This window comes from Falco cherrug, chromosome 1 (assembly GCF_023634085.1).
Source record: "Falco cherrug isolate bFalChe1 chromosome 1, bFalChe1.pri, whole genome shotgun sequence".
Taxonomy (NCBI): Eukaryota; Metazoa; Chordata; class Aves; order Falconiformes; family Falconidae; genus Falco; species Falco cherrug.
Genome location: NC_073697.1, coordinates 61,799,062 through 61,816,715, shown reverse-complemented (window position 1 = coordinate 61,816,715; position 17,654 = coordinate 61,799,062).

The window sequence follows — 17,654 nt, the reverse complement described above, 5'->3', positions numbered from 1 at the left end:
ACCATTTTGGAAGTTAAAGAAAAAGAGAAAATACTGAATTAAAGCAGTGGTGACAGTAGCTCTCCATTTTGAACATACCCGAAAAGCTATTCATATTGTTCTTATAGCAAATCTCTAGTGAATGCAATTCATAGGGAAAGGAGTAAGAATGTTAGAAAGGCAGTTTTTTGAAAGTGAGCTTAATAAAAGTCTTAGTGTGGTGAAGTCCTGGTTTATATATTTTGTCTAATTATGGGAAAATTGAATCATGCTTTATTCACACTTAAAATATCACAAACCACATAATAATACTTTGATGGATATCTTCAAGTCATGAGTGTTACTTGATTTATGAATAGAGCCCATGTTAAGTCACATTTGTCTCCCAAATGTCATCCTTATATATACATATCTAAACTAGCATATATTTATGAAAGATGCTTTTCAAATTAGTTACAAGTGTTTCCTTTGTTCCTGGCAATAAGAGTCTCAGTGGCTGACAGTTTCAGGAAACATGTTTGTCTCTTTATTATTCATGAAAGATCTTCCATCCATCTCTAATTCCAGTGGCTATAAGGTGTCATAGACATGAACACAGGTCTCAAGGCGGGTAGATTTGCCTGGGGGTGGTTTCATCTGTACATGGCTGAGATATCAGAAGGTGGTGATAGGCAATTATGCTTACACCTAAGAGTTTTTAGCAGCTCACCCTTACTGTGCTGAAGCTTCTGGGTAGGAGCATGAAGTAATATTAACTACCCAGTCATTAAGATAATGCTAATTCTATGTCTTCTATTTTGTTGCAGCCAGAAAATACAATTTCCTTTACTAGTAGAGGTATTGGTGGAAGCCAGTTGGCTGGAGGTTGGCATGAGCATGATGGAGGTGAAATGATAGGAAGGGGGATATTCTCAGGACTATTTGCAAACTCTGAGATGATTTTCACAATTAGTATAGAGCCTACTGATCAGGTGGGTTATCAGGTTTTGAACTCCAGTCAGAAACTATTTTTCCTTTCAGCTGGATGAAGATTGTGTCTTCACTGCCTAGATTTAGCAGCATTTTGGCTATCTGCTCTTTCTTTTCTGAAAAGAAGCACAATCCAAAGACAGCGTGAAAAGTCAGAACTGCAATTTGCTGTTTGCTTTGTCTTTTCCTCTAGCTATTCAACTTTGGGACTATCTATTAAAATTTTTATATCTCAATTTTACCACCCATAAGGGGACAATATCTCTAATTAATCATTAAGCTGAACAAATGCAGAAAAGTCTTAAAGCACATGCAACTGCAAATTAGTCAAAAGATTTAACCTGCTGCAGAATGGGACTGTTAAAATGGTCTATACCTTTGGTAACTTTTAGCACAAAGATATGGATGAATGCTTGTAGCCTACTGTGTTCTAGATATGATTTGGAGCATCTAGATATGATATAGATGTTTTGTTTTTTAAAATGTCAGATGGTAGTTTTTCCTGTTCAGGATCCTTGTCATGGTTCTACAACACTACGTTGTGTTGCTGGCCCTCCAGTCAAACTTTCAGAACTGTAGATAAGAGGCATCTTTTTTTTTTTTTTTTACAAAAACACTTTAGCTACCCTCTATAATTTAGTGTAGGGATCTGGATACTTGTGTTTGTTTTTTTTTCTTATTGATCTTTTTCCAGCTAATCCACAAGAATCCCTACTCTTGCTATGGTCTTACTCATCTCAGATTAAACAAGACAGTAGATTTTTGATGTGAGAAGATTGCTTTGTCCAAATTTTCCTTAGTGAGCTAGAATGCAGTACTTAACTGTCACCAAATGGTCAGCAAATGCTCTTAATTCTATGCTGGACTAGAAACTAGAAACTGCTGAACACTAAAACCTAAACCCTGTGTGACATAGTACTTGTCACTCACACTTTCTCTTTTAAGTCATGGTGCCATGGGTATCTATTCCAAAATTTTAGAATCTCCTGAGGTGAGTTTTTAGCTTTGTGATTGCTGGACTCTGTAAGATGCAGTATGAAATTGTCTCACGTGACTAGAAATGTCTCGTGGCTGTATTCAAGTAACATTGCAAGCACCACATTGCATGTAATTTATTACTAAAAATTGGGTACAAGATACCCTCATTTGTGTAGAGGTTGTGGTTTTGTGGCTTATAACCTCAGTTAACTCCTCAAGTTTACTGTAATGAGAAGGTAAATTCTTTTATCTTGGAATGTGTCTGCTAATCTTAACTATGTAAAGTGTTCTCCATTCTGATGATGGTGCTAGAAAAAAAACCTGCATTAAGGAACACGCAGATGTTTCTGTAGGTTTTCTTTGTGGCATATACATCTTGAAAAGCTCAATTTGTCTAATTCTAGGTTATTATCAGAGGTTGCCTTAAGCCATTCTATCTGCTCTGTTGACAAATTTCATATGGTGAATCTGTATTTTCTTAATACTCTTACTTCCTCTCACCTCCTTTAGGTCACTCTTTAGGATGCATTTCTTATCCCTGAGCATCTCTGAGAACAGATCACTTGCAGCTCCTCAGTGCTTCTTCAAAGACTGTCACAAGAGAGCAAAAATAAGGTACATCTCATAACCAGGTATTGCACAAGGTTTTTTGATATTTTGTTCCTGTTGCTTGGGGAGTTAGACTGTGTGTTCAGGGTCAAAAAACAAACCTACCTTGCTGTGTAGTGTACTACCCCTTGCTATCTTTACATATTTAGGCAGCCCATTGGCAGTGTTTTAAATGAAAAGGTGACAGATGATGAATAGCACTCTCATATGTTTTGATATTAAAAAAAGAAGTACTATTGTTTCAAAACAGCAAAACTCTTTTATCTCATGAAGAAACTTCAATAGTTCTGTGAAAGATTTGGTTGCTTAAAAAGTTGGTGAGTGTGCCCATATGTTTTCATATGATTCTTTTATGATGCTGGCCAGCAATGATGAAATTAGCATGTTTTGATCTGTATACAAGTTGTTCATAAAGAACTTGAAAGGAGTAGTTAGGAAAATCCAAGTGCTGAAACATTTAAGATATACTTTCTGGTCTCACTTTTGTGTGATTGTCAGCCAGGGACTATCATGATCAAGGTAGCTTGCCAATTGCCTGCCATAGATATAATATTTATTGCTGCAGTGGGGATTTCCTATCAGAGATCTGAAGACAGACTTTTATACATTGTTTCTCCTAGGTAACCTATTCAAATCAGCAGAAGAGATCTGATAGTAAAGGAGAAATTATCAAAAGACATATATTTTTGATCTTTGGGTTTATTTGAACGTCTTTTTTTGTTCACATTTCCCTTCACATAGCTGAAAAGAAGAGAAGTAAATTGGCTGGTGTTCTGCTTTTCTATATAAAATTCATAACTGTGTAATGATATTAAAATTAAGGTATTTTGCTACTGAATTATGAGGTGTAACATTTATTTTTCATGCTACCAGAAAGTAGATACAAACAGTTTAGCAGGAAGTTAATCTCTTTTAAGTCTGTTGAAAATATACGGGAATACTCAGCTAATCAAATCATAATTGGCTAGCATTTCTGCTTCTCTTTTCCTAAGACAGGATTAGACAGTGATCCAAAGCACTGAGAATGGCAGGATGGCGTTAACATATTATGAACCATTCCCAGTCCCATGTCCCTGACTCTGTGCAAACTATGCTCTCCATGCAGTTGATTCCCTTCAAAAGTTGATGTCAGTCTATTCTTTTATTATTCATAGCCAGGCTCCTATCTTCCCTTCACAAGCCACATTCAGCTTCATGAGGAAATCAAGTCTTCCTAATTACCTGCACATTTTTACAAACTATAGCCTGAACTCCTTGATCAACCAGTATCTCCTGCTGCATTGGAGAAAGCTGAGCTTCTCTGATGAAGGCTATGCCACAGATGCTTGTATTGTTTAGTGTTTGCTGTCAGAAGCAACTCTGGATTTTGAACAGCTGCCCCTCCTCTTACAAAGAGGCATCTCTTACCGCTCCCAAAGAAAGCATTGCCTTGCCTCCTGAGACATGCCAAATCCCTCACCCAGCATGGCTACCTTAGCCTGCAGCACTAGCACACGTGTGTTTCTGTGCGAAGAGGTGCAGCTGAGACTAATGAAGGAGCAAAACTAGGAAGCGTAGATAAGTGCCTTAGTGCAAGCAGTGCACTGAGGGATGTGAGTAGCAGCAAAAGAGTATGCACAGGGAGGGGAGGCAAGAGCTGTCTGAGATCAAACTGCTTTGCTCACATTTAGCCCTTGGTTATATAGCTGGGAAGCAGGATCAGAAACTGTCTGGTCTGATGCAAATCTCCTTGGCTGTCTTTCCTTAAAAGGCAGATGAACTTTTTCCTTTTAAAAACATTCAGCAGAATAACACATCACTTTCCATTTACTCTGAACTATGGCAACTGAAGACTCTTGTGGTACAGGTTTTTATGTCCCTGCATTCTGTATTTAATTTACTAGCCAGATAGTCAAGCAAGGATGATTACTGGCAAACATAGTGGTGTTTTTCTCACACTCTAGAAACTGCATAGGGAGCATGAATTTATTTGATAGCAAATGCTGATCAAACTACGGTTTTATGGTAACACATTTTTTATCACCAATGACTGATACAAAAATCTAAAGACTTTGGACTGCCTATTCTGTCCTGGTCTGACACATTCACTCGTACATGAAACATGCCATTAGAGTTAAGTGCTCATATTCACCTCTGTAGTTTTTCATGACTACAATTTACGCTTAAAATTTCCTAAATTCTTTTGATGGCTCTGCAGCACATTAATGTTTTTCTAGTATTTTTTTAAAAAAATCATGTTCCAAGAAATATTTTTTTTTCATTTGAAACATTAATATATTAGTAAACATGAAAGTAAGAATATTATGTTTCAAATCTGACCTAATATCTGATTGTGTCCAATGAGAAGAGAAATTTTGCCAGAAGGTATTTCAACACGAAGGCATGACGGGACATGTACTGCAGAGCCATTAGTGCATGCTTCAGCTTCACTGGGAACTCCAGCCATGTATGATGCATCTTAACGAACTCAAGACCGATGATCTGCAATATCTTTTTGCTATAATAATAACAATCATCATCATCATCATCATCATCATCATCATGATGGATTTAATTTTTAAAGACCTCAGTTTAAAAGTTACATTTCTGCTTGCTAGGTTAAAGCTGTCATGGAAAAACCCCCACAGTTCCTATCTAGCCATTTAGATGGGAAAACAGGAAAAGATTGGAAAATAATATTATTTTCATATATTATCATTAAGATAACTGCTTTCTTCTTCTGCCTGTGTTCTTTCCTTCTGTTTTTAGTAGACTTGTGTCATCTCATCACATTATGTGCAGTCTTCTTGCTTCCAAGGGACCAATGACAATTTCAATTTGTTGCTTTCCTATTTCCCAGAACTGAGTAACTTGCTGATAAAGTGAAGCAGGAAATTAAATTAAGAGAATCTTATATTCCTAATGAAGTTTGAAAAGTAGGGGGCAAATAATCATGCTGTTTTAAATATAGCAAGAACAAAGACAGGGCACCAAAGAGACATTTTTATCACAGCACAAATTTGTGGCCAAATCTGTGATATGCTTGTAATGGTGTACAGCACTGGGAATTTAAAAAAAAAAAAAAAAAAAAAGAGGAAAACATGTTAATTTTACACAGATGGGAATATCCAATCAGTTTGATAGGCTGCAAAAGTAGCAGCTAGCCTGGAGTAGGGATTTGCAACACACCCGTTGTAATTCTGTACCCTTGGAACTCCACCTTTCACAGAAATGCTTTCCTAGCCTTCAGGGTAAATGCCAGTAAAGGACATGGCATTTTGATAGCATGCCTTTCCATCAGAATAGGTGGGATTTTAAAGAACCAGAGATTCTTAAAACGCTTGTCACATCAAGCGTTATTTGGAATATAGGAATCCCTCAAGGAATACCATGAGACAAAAGCAGTCCACTTTACACACTGCCTGTGACTTCTGCATATTGAAGGGTAGTACAACACTGAGGGGGGTGCTGGCTCTTATCAAGGACCTGCAGTACTAGTTCTGTAACTTTAAAAAGTACAATCAAAAGTAACTTTGTTGGCAGCATGTATATTGTGTAGGGGAAGAGATGTAAACCCCATTTTAAAACTGGGGATTATGTTTTCCCAGTGAAAGTTCTACTGCTATAAGAACAGCTGACAATAAAGAAATGCTGAAGAAGAACTAGAGTAGTTCTTGACTGTCATTTTCTTCCAGCAAGACTGAAACCCTGTTGACTCACAAAAAGTATAGATCTACACAGATGGAATGACTCAAAATGCTGAAAATACTTTGTCCTAATATCCCATCTACTGGCCAATGCCAGATGTGAGGGGCAGAGGACAGGACCAGGGTAAGCATAGTGATATTTCCCCAGCACAATTGTATCATCCTCCAAGTCCTTGCAACTCCTGAAGCAAGGGATTTCCTGAAGCAGATGCAAGGCCTTTGCATTTAAATGTTTCTGTTTACATGCTCTTTGTTTTCCACGAGTTTGTCTAAACCTCTCTGAGCTCATGTAAACTTTTAACACCTAAAACTGCCTGTGTCAATGAGTTCCACAGTATAATTACACAGCGAGGAAACATTTCTCTCTATTCTCTCCTTCTCTCTCTCTCTCTCTCTCTCTCTGTATCCTGTCTCATATTGAACACCCTTATTACCAGTTTCTAACTTCTTTTTGTCACTGATGATGAAACTGTCTACTAATTTCAAGATATATTATGGGTATGCAGTATTATGAAGGTGTTTTTTGTTTTGTGTTCTAAGAAGGAATTAATGTAAAATAAACCCTATCATTTTCCTTAGTGGTTTTTTTCTGGACTGCTCCTGAGAACAGAGCTGGGTTCTATTTTCAAAGAAGTATCTGTTCTAACACTAGGATCTTTCTTCTGAGTCTTAATTGCTAGTTCAGCAATCACTGCTGTGTAAGATAGCCTTTTCCATGTGCTTTTTTCAGATTGAATTTCATATATCATTTCAATTATCTGGCCACTAGGTAAAAAAAGTACACTTCTGCACCTCTTTGCAAATGGCTTTTATATTTAATAACAGTTTTCCTTGCAAAAGAATGTTACTCTGTTGACTATAATGGAAGGCTGGCTTTCATCATATCAGGATAATACTTTTTTTCATGAATTCAAAATAAACCAATGTGTTCAAGGGAAGCTGTCTGGATCTTCTTCAGTGCTATGGATTGTCATGTATGAAGTTTTCAAGGTCCAAGGAATGCATCCTAGCACGCTGGAAATAAGTTATACATAATAAGATTTAGTCTAGGGCAGAGGTCTTATACTTTTTACTAGTGTGAGGACTATTAAGTGACTGAATTTCAAGACAAGATTCTTCTTCAGAACCAGCAAGTTACCACTGGCCAGTCCTGCAAACCTGTTCCAGGACTGACTGCACTGGTAAACTTAAAAATGTAAATACAGAAGAATATGAAGCTTAATTAGATATTTTGAACTCTTTAATGTCATCTTCTTTAGTCTTAGTACCTTAATGAAGAAATTATTTTTTCTGTTTTAATACTTCTTCCTCCTTGATAGATATATCAAGGGAGGAAAGGAGTACAAAGGAATTAGGAAAGAAAAATAAATTTTCCTAAAAAGTAAGACAGCAAGTCTTTGCACTGTGGAGCAACACAAACCAGATTTTAGTGTAGGAAATGGGCAGCACAGACATCTATGATACAAGAGGAATAATTCCCTAATGGTATTTGGCATTGTAAAGGCTCATTCTAGTGGGGACAAGATATTGAAGTAGTTCCAAACTTTTATCTGGCACTGACTTGATTCTCAGCTGGCCTAAGAATCAAAAAGATATAAAGATTGTTTAAAACTGTCATTCCTCTCAACACATTGATTTCTGCAACACAAATTTCTTGAGTAGACCCTAGGAGTTAAAGGTGACAGTAAATAATATTTATTAAAAGTTAAAACTTTTTTGCAAGAATAATTTCTTGATTCAGTTATCAACATGTAGCATTTAATTTTAAGACACATTTCCTGATGTCAGATTTGAATGTTCCAAAATGTAAAAGTAAATATGTCTTTAGGAAAAGATTAGATTTATCACCTAACATAAAATCAACTGCTTTTTTGTGAATATGAAATACATATGTGTAAAAGTATGTAACATTTGTTTTGAATGTTACACTGCCATCTAATGAGGTAACTGTAAATTACATGAAAACATTTCATGGTTTTGTCGTATGTTTTTGGAAGTAGATGGTATAATACAGGATACAACTTCAATATTAATAGCATTTATAACAATAAGAAAATATGACCTTAATTAATTGAATTATACTGATAATATAATTGACTGACACTATGAGAAGCAGTTGGAAAAAAGCTCATCTTAGAGATGATATTTAAATAAAACTGCAAACTAAATGAATACAGTGAATAAAGTTTTCTCTGAAGAGACATGAAGAAAAAATAAGCAAAATTTCATTTCACATGTCACAGTAGGTTTTTTCCTGGATGTCAGACAATCTTGAACACAGTGTTTGCAGTGGCAACTAGTGCACATAAGGACCTAAATGAGTTTTGGGGATGAAGGTATAGAGCATAGAGGCACCTGGGCTCTGTTTGCTGATATGCAGTGTAGTTCTTGAATGAACTTGATGAGTCACTGAGGGAAAATCCTGCCCTACATCTGTCTGCATAAAAGTACTCAGACACAGCAGCACTACTATGTGGATGCTGAGGCAGAATGAGGGGATCCCCTAAGGGCTTGTACTGCTTCATTTTCAGGGATGTTGGAGGCCAGCTGGGATTCAGCGCTGTTTGGATTTCCCCTGGTGATTATGGGGATCTTACAGATCTCCTCAGTGGCTTGGTAGAAGCCTGGGTGTAGGGCTCGGTGTCTCAGCAAGGAAAGACAATGCACAAGTCTGCTCTGCACTGTGCTATGGACTTACTCTGGATGTGTGCTTGGCATGGGCTACTTTTCAGGTCTATCACAAGTAGCAGAAGGTCTGAGCACAGGTATTTTGTGTAGTCACACAAGTGGCAAGTGGGCTTTCAGTCTGAGTTTTATTTCATTGTTATGTATTTAAGTGAAACCTCCCCCCTACTCTCACACCACTTCCTACTATGGCAATGCTAATCTGAAGTAATCCTGTTGTCATGTTTGTGTAACAAACTCCATTGTGAAGAATACCTACAGATACTAAAATATTCCACTAAAGACAAACAAACAATATTATTGAGATGTGTACTAATTAACAGGGGTTTTTACTGCAGAGTATAACCATTAATATTTTATAGTCTCAGTTGATATTATCTAACATGGCTAAATGCTAGTTGGCTATGTCATAATAACAAAGGCTGATTTTTCACCAGTGTTGTTGGGATCATCCTGCAACTGAAACGTGACACAAACAAAAAGGGAAAAGGCACATACAGTAACAAGTAGTATAGTCTCACCAATCACCAAGTCTGAGATCTGGCTTTTCAGTGAATGAGAGCATCTTGTTGATTTCATGGAAGATGAAGATCTTCACACAGGGAAGATCAAAGGGCTGCATTAAATTTCAATACATAACTTTATGGGACAGATGGAATCCACTCAGGGAGACCCATGACACTCAGGGCCAGATTATCAAAAGTTTCAGACACTAAAACCTATTAGTGTGTTCAAACCTTTATTCCAGCACTGTCAGCACTTTTTAGCTCTGTTTAAAGCATCAATCTAAAATTTAACTACTGCAAAAGTTCAAATGGAGGTTAAAAGAATGAGCTAAAGGAAGTGTTAAGTCAAAAGAAATTTTGTTTTGTCTTTTCTTTGTTTCCACACAGATATTGTCAAACTTTTGTATATAATTTTGTTTTGCAAGTGGAAATGTATGTTCTTGTGAAGCATACCAAAACTTGAAACATCTTTGGTTGGGTAATAAACATTAAAGTTGCACATGTCCTTGCCTCTGAGATCTTGGAGCATGAAAAATACTTTTTGCTTTATCACTGTTGAAAACATTTCAGGAGTTTCTATCAGATAAGCCAAATACACTCAGGAAGAAAGGAGGCTTGATTTTACCATCTTAATAGCAGTCTCCCCACATTTCTTAAACTCCCACGTTTGCCCATGTTTTACTTGATAATAGTTTGACTTCTAGAGCTTTGGTAAACTTGTCCCTTTTGGGGGGACGCTAACTAGGATTCCTGCTTTGAGTCCCGATATGCCAGACTCTTTGCTCTGGAGTTACCCTTGAGTGGGTTTTCACTCTGAACATTTATTTCCTTGACCACACTGGCAGATCGTACAAGTAGATGGTTATGCTCGGCTACCCTTTCAAAGGAGTGAGATCTTGTATTGTAGTTCCTCGAAGTGATGCAGCCTAAGAGGACTCTTTTCCTGATCCTCAACATCGTGCATGCTGCTTTTGTGGAGAAGAGACACAAAGTTGAAGTTGGCTAAGAATGATTTTGCAAAGTGTCTAAAATTCTTCCCTGTTTTAATGTAGCTAGCACAAGTATATGCAAATCTAGATCATGTGATAACAACCACATGGGTGTCCAGCCTCAGGTTCCTCTAATTTTGAACACTCCTAAAGCCCTATTTAGAGATCCTAATGAAACTAGTCATCCTCTGCACCTCATTCATATGGCTTATATCCTGGAACAGTCAGCCTTTCTCAAATTTCTATTAAGGAACCCTCTGTATTTAGGACTTCCTGTGAATTGCTTCCTGAGCCATATCAAGTGATGACAATTGATCATCAAGCTATTCATTGCTTAATTTATTCCTCTCTGGGGTCCGGACTTGCAAAATAGGTTACCTTAAATGATAGCCAGCTCCTCATCTAACTGAAGTGTCATATGAATGAATAAAAGTTTAAAAGCTCTTGCTAAGTAGTTCTGTAGATTATTTTTTTTTTATACGGAGGCAAAGATGAAAAAATTGCAAATAAGCCTCACAGTCAAACTAAGCAGAGTTCCTATTGGATGGGATCATCTATTTTTAAACATGAACAATTTGTGCTAATTGTTCCAACAAATTCACAGGTTCTGCTGCTGCTTCATAGATATGCTCATACACTGGTGTAACTGAGATGTGGGGAAAATACATAGTGTGCACAACTGTGCTAAATCAAGTCCACCATTTTCCACCTCAACCCTGCTTTCTGCTGTAAGAAGCAGAACTGTCACCCATATACAATATCTCATGTTATTCCAGTATAAAATTATGGCATTTGAATTTATTTAGAACTTTCCAAGCAACAATGGAAGACACTCTGTGTTTTCTATATGGAATGGTGAAGGAAGGAGAAAGCAACATCAACTTAAAATTATGTATTAACTTCCAGTTGCAAAAGTTTTTGCAGTTAGGTAAAAAAATACTTTTATTTACAATGGCAATTAGCCTGTACAGATTATGTTAAAAGTGACTGAGGACCTAATAATGTGACCTTCATTTTTAGTATTAATTACGACAGAAGAAAAACTGTCAAATATTATTATTTTTGAAGGACTGAAGAATGGTAGAGTATACTCACTGCTGTTACAGGAGCCCCTGTTCATGCATTTGTGACATTACCAGAAGCGCTCCGCACTTCAACACGAATACTCAGTGCTTATGAACAGCAAAAGCAGAGCCAGTAGACACCTGGGCTCAGCTTCGGCTGGATGGCCTTTAATCATATCGCTACAGCCTCTGAAAAGCAGGGAGAAAGATTACAACACTCATGTTTTTTTAGCAGCATATGCCTGATCAGATACAACAATATGATGGCACAAACATTTTGATAGGCACAGAAAGCAGTTCCCCACAGCCTGTATAGTTTTTTTTCCATAATGTTGTAGCCGTAAATAATCCTTTCTAGTATTATTAAAAATCTGTCACGCTAAATAGCCTTTTAATACAAATAATACAATAATTTGGTAGTTTTTGACAAGGCAGAATGGAATCTCTATTTTAAAACTGTGCTTTAACATCCTTTGATTGCATCATTCTATTAGAATTCTCTCCTATTTTAAGTAAGGAATTTGAGAAAGAAGAGGAAAGGGTTAAAAACTGCACTATCAAGCAGGTGTGTTGGTTAGCAAAAGATTTAGCTTACTTCTTGGCCCTCACGCAGTGCAGGTGTTGAACATCAGCATTTTCATCCTGTTTGATATCTAGGCTTTTGTGTTTGTCATCTGGGGACTTTTACACTAAATCTGTAGGAAAACCCCCCTTGCTTTGTTGTTTTGGCTGAATAGGATAAAACAGAATTTATTTCTTATTGGTCTTACGTTTAAAAAGACTAGTACAGCTATGTCTGTCAGTCTAAAGAGGTGGAGGGTTTTTTTAACTTGATAGTTCATATCACTGTAGATCTTCCCCTACAAAAGAACAGCCACTAAGAGCTGACAATTAATAAAGTGTACAATTACTGATAAATAGCCAGAAAAATGTGGCAAAAAAAATGTATGCATTTAATGTCTATGGAACTTACAAATTTTATGTGTAAAATTGGCTGAAAATCTGATAGTCATCCTGGCAAAATGGAGAACATTTCTGCTTTACAATAAAAATTAATTTTTAATTACATTAAGTATGTGGTATTAAAGAATAAATAGTGAAAAATATAAAAAACTCATGTAACTTTAAAACCTTTACATATGCAAAAGACATTTTATATATAAATATGCAGATTTAAATGACCTTGTTCCTTTAGACCAGCAGAAGTTGCATACCTTCAATGGAAATAGAATATGCACAGTGATTTCTTTTTCCCGTCTAAACAACACTTAAGATATACAAAAGCCTACTGCTGCCTCTTTCTGTAATCTTCTGTAAAGTCATGAACAACATATAATGAGAGCCACCTGAATATTTACAAAACTTATGTAGCTACTGTTAAAGTCCCTTCCTATTAGGAGTGTGAAACTGATTTTGAACAGCTGGTCTCTCATATGGTTGTTGTTCACAACTTTATTTTGTATGGACAACATACAGGGTGGAAACTTAAAGTAAGTTTAAGATATGTTTTTTTCCCTCAGGGATTGCCTGAAATTGCTTGAACTAGTTTGATAATTAGAATTGTTGGGAAAAAAAATAATAGAATCCTTTTCCATTTGTTTGCAAATCCATTTCTATGAAAATTTTATTTGTATTGCAGTTACTGGCTTGGTGGTGGAAAGGGTTTTCAGGAGAGCATCCTAGTATTTCTGGGTGACACAGCAGTATGAAAAGTGAGGAACTGGTTCACTTTGTCTCAGGCATTTCAAGTAAAGCTGTCGTTCTGCCTCTCTGATAACTATGGAATCCTCTTTTTCCAAGTGATTTCTAGATAGGTGGTTAACTTTGACCTTAGATATACACCAGCAGTTTTTGAAAGTGTTAAGCAGTAATTACACTGTCCTATATTTTATCAGCAAGAAGAGAATAGTGATATTTTGCTGCCAGGTATTCTGTTCTTAAGCACGCAGGTACATTCCCCTTCTTGAATACTCAAGTAATGCTTGTAATAATATAGTGCAAGGTTTTGGAACTATTCCACACAACTGGTTTGTCTTTTTTTTTTTTTTTTTTAATTCATCAAATGCTGTTTCAAATGCATTCAAAGGTAATGCTCCAAAAGTACTGCTATGTTTGAAAATAATAGACCAGAAATTTGTCACATCACTGTTTTTAAGTTGTTACTGCAAAACACAGGAAGATATTCTTATGCAAGGTCATGTTCTATAATTTCCTCTGAGCTGAACTGAAAACTACGTTATATATCTTACTGGAAATCTATAAAGCAATGCATTTGCTACTTGAAAAGACTTCTATGGTCTTGACAAACCTTCACACCAAAAGTTATTATGTGTATGGAAGATTTTATCAGCTGTGTCATAAGCTCAAAGCACTTAGAGGGGTTAAACTTGACTTTCTGTCATTTTGTTGTGACATTTACTGCATTATCTCATCGTGCCAATTCTTGACTTGCACGTAGAAAGAGAGGGAATCTTATTTATGATTCATTTCCCTGTTTAAATCTTTTTAGCAGTTACTGTAATTCTATGTTTTCATAACACACTTCACAGCTTAAATCAAGATGCATTTTATCATCAGGTCAATGACACTAAAAGGATCACTCTTTAAAACAGAGAAATTCTCTTGATACATCAGAGCGTGCCTAGAACCCATCCAGATGTCACTGGTACTTCATTATTCATTTTGGTAATGCTAACCAGCTGCCAGTTTAATGTCTGCCATTGGAGTCCATTTGGGAATCCTCCCTTTCCTGAGATAATCAGGCAAGTTTAACAATTGTTCTATATTAGCAAACTGTTTTATTGCCCTGTGAAACCTAAACTGAAAGTTGCACATGTTGTGCTTTGAATCACTTTCATGTCTGAACATGACTGATACAGAATGACTTCATTAACTTTCAGTAAAGTGCGTTAGAAAAAATGTAAGACTGAGCTCAGGTGCCAAAAGGGGAGTACTGTTTTACCTTATCATTAGAATAGCCCTGATTTCTGTGTCGATAGACATCAGTATTTCTATTTCTATTACACTATTAGTTAAGTATTTTCAAGATTATTTTGGCCAAAAAAATTCTAAAAATATTATGTTACATACTCTTGATCATAAATATTTAAGAATATTTTCTAAATAGCTGAAGCTGAGAAACAACAAAGACAGACATTCCAGATTTAAAGACTGGAGAAAATTCAGTATTTAAAAAAATAGGAAATTCAGCGTTGGAAAAAAGCACAAAGTAAAACTTGTATAGTTGCTAAAGTGGTCTGAGGGCTTCTAATACAAACCACAGCTTATCCATATAGGAAAACAATAAATAAATCTATTGAAATACAACAATAATTGTCTTTAAACATTATTTCTTCAAACAGAAATATTATCAAATGTGTACTTTCATAAAAAGCAAATATCAACGATTAGGAAATGTTCCACTTAGGAAGGGTCTCAGAGGTATTCGAATGCATGGTTATCATACCCTAATTCTCAGATTCTACTTTCCTCCTTTCAAGTTCCCCCAGCAACATCCTGAAATCAGTCATAAGGTCTAAACCAACATACAAATTCATCTCACTAGTGATGAGGGGGAAAAAAAGCAAAGTAATGCTTTTAGTTACTGTGCCTAAAAATGAAGGTGGCTGCTGCAGTTTGTTCTCAGGATGTCAGTAAAACATACGTCTTTTCAAAAACAAGGACTGTAATACTGTTTATACAAGTGCTCAAGATGATGCATAAACCAGCTGTGAGTATCTGCAGATGAGACCCTCTCACCATCTACCCATCCCTTCTGCCCTAAAAACCTTTGCAAACACATTTTGTACATCGCCACATCTTAAATTTCTTGTGTGATCTGGTAGATTGTAATCTAGCATGAGGATTTTTATATGAAATCTGAGGTGGATTAATCTGTTTTTGGTAAGTATTGTATTGAAGCTAAGCTAATACAGGGGCAGTCAATGTGGCCAAGTGTTTTTCCACATTATAGATTGCCTAAAGTAAGATCAATTGAGAACATAAAATTCAAGCAAAAGCAATTTCTGTTTAACAGAGCTAACAGTGAGAATATATGGTAAAAACTGTTTGCCTTTATACATGTGTAGATTTGCTTCAGACTACATTTTTAAAATGGGAAACCTAAGTTTTCTGGCTTTGCAAAACAGTCACTATTCTTTTTCTAACAGCTGCCATGATGCTATACAAATCACTAAGATAGTATTATTTATGGCTCCAGGTCATACAAAATGAATTAATTAATTAAAAAAAAGGAAAGAAATGGAGAAGTAGAGGAAAGCTTCACAGTAACTAAAGGATTAATTAAGAGAAAATAACAAACAGGATTTGTTTAAAAATTCCCCCAAACAAATTATTTTGTTCCAGCTGGCTAAAGGAAAATATAACTAATTTTCCCAAAGCCAAGGACAAGCTACTAGGGCAGAGAATAAATTTTCTGCCTTCCTGACAAAGTACTGGTCTCATGGTCATTGGTATAAAATCTGTAACCTAATAGATTATCTGACTAAACCAAGTTTTACTTGCTTCAGGTATAGAAAAATCATTCAGTTTTGTCAAATTGGCCAGAACATACAATATGGTTGGCTTTATGTACTTAACATTGCTGCAACATAACAAATATCTGATTTGGCTTACAGTTAGAAACACACAGGCATGTAATACCTGGTCCACCAGAAAGTTTCTCAGGAGAAATATACCCATTTGCACTTTTGAAGGAATTAGCCTGAGAAAACAAACTTAAATGTTTCAGCCTTCTGTGTCACAAGGTAGCAACGTTTCTGATTCAGTTGATGGAGTCCTAAACCTGGACTCGTATTTGCATTGAACTCAACAGTTAAAACAGCTGCTAGTCTGTCTGAATCAACAGGTGCTTCAGCAAGGAAGGAAGCTAAATGGCTTATATTTAGGATGGAGTGTTCATCCCTGGTGTATAGAAGTAGTAGTGCGTCCATCAGTCATGCTTCTGAAAAAAGAAAGCTAGTCAAGGTGATGAGAATTTTAGTTTTAGACTAGTTTTAGACTTCATTAGAGAATACATATTATCTTTTTTCTTATTTTCAACATGACTAAAGCTTAAATTTGTATTCAGAAGGAATCCAGTTTTGGTTAATTATGAAGAATATAATGCAATAATGTTTTAATTAAGTTTTTGCACAGCGAGGTGCAACATGTAAGTTTTCTTGACATCAGCCAAATAACTGTGGTTGGATTTTCAGCATCTGTTTATATTATATCTGTCTTGGCCCAATGCCAGTAATCAAGTGATGCAGACAGATTGGAAAAAAAGTTTACTCCAGACTTCCCTGTGTACATTCTGATATTCATGATAAAGATGACACTGGCGAAGTATTTCAAAGCCAAGAAAAGCTCAGAAAGTTTCTTTGGATTCCATTGAACTGAGAAGATCAAAGAGGAAATGGTAAGAAAACACGGAGGGTAGTGAGGAACTGAGAATTTCAGCTATCTAAGAATGCTGGTGAGCAGCAGGTTTCCCAGTGACTTAGAGTCTGCTGTGTTTTGCAATTCCTTCATCAAACATCATGGAGAAGAGAGACACATGCAACGTGTGGTTACAATACAAATGAAGCAGTGACAGCTGACCAGCTACATGAGTGTTCTGAACTCATTTATTTGGTGGAATAATATTCCTTTGTCTTTTTAACTGCAGAACAAAACAGTTTTTCCTTACAATGATAATACTAATTTTAATATTTTTAAAAAATTATTTCCATTTTCTATTCCTATGCAAAACTCATGAATGCTTCTCTATTCTAACGACATTTGAAATAGTAGGTCTCAAATTTTACAAGTCAGAAAAGAAGGACAGACAGGAATGAATATTTCCCGCTCAGCCTTATTTGATCCTCTTGTTCATATGTGTAATGATATAAACTTTAATTACACAATCACATACAGTTTTTCTCCCAGGAGACCTCTGGCTTATAGAGTGAATAATAGTTATCCAACATTTCTCTTTATCCTGTTCTCTATGTGGTTTAGCCTCAGGCCTTATTTCTGTTACATCATCCAAAATCTTGACAGACTGCAGAATTATTAATTTATTTTCCTGGGAATTTCTCTGGTTCTTTTATCACACCAGCTAATTGCTTCATGGTTGCTCCTAACCCTATCTTTATTATCCCTTTGAAAGTGTATTATCAGTGTCTCATTTTTTTGCAGCCATAGAAA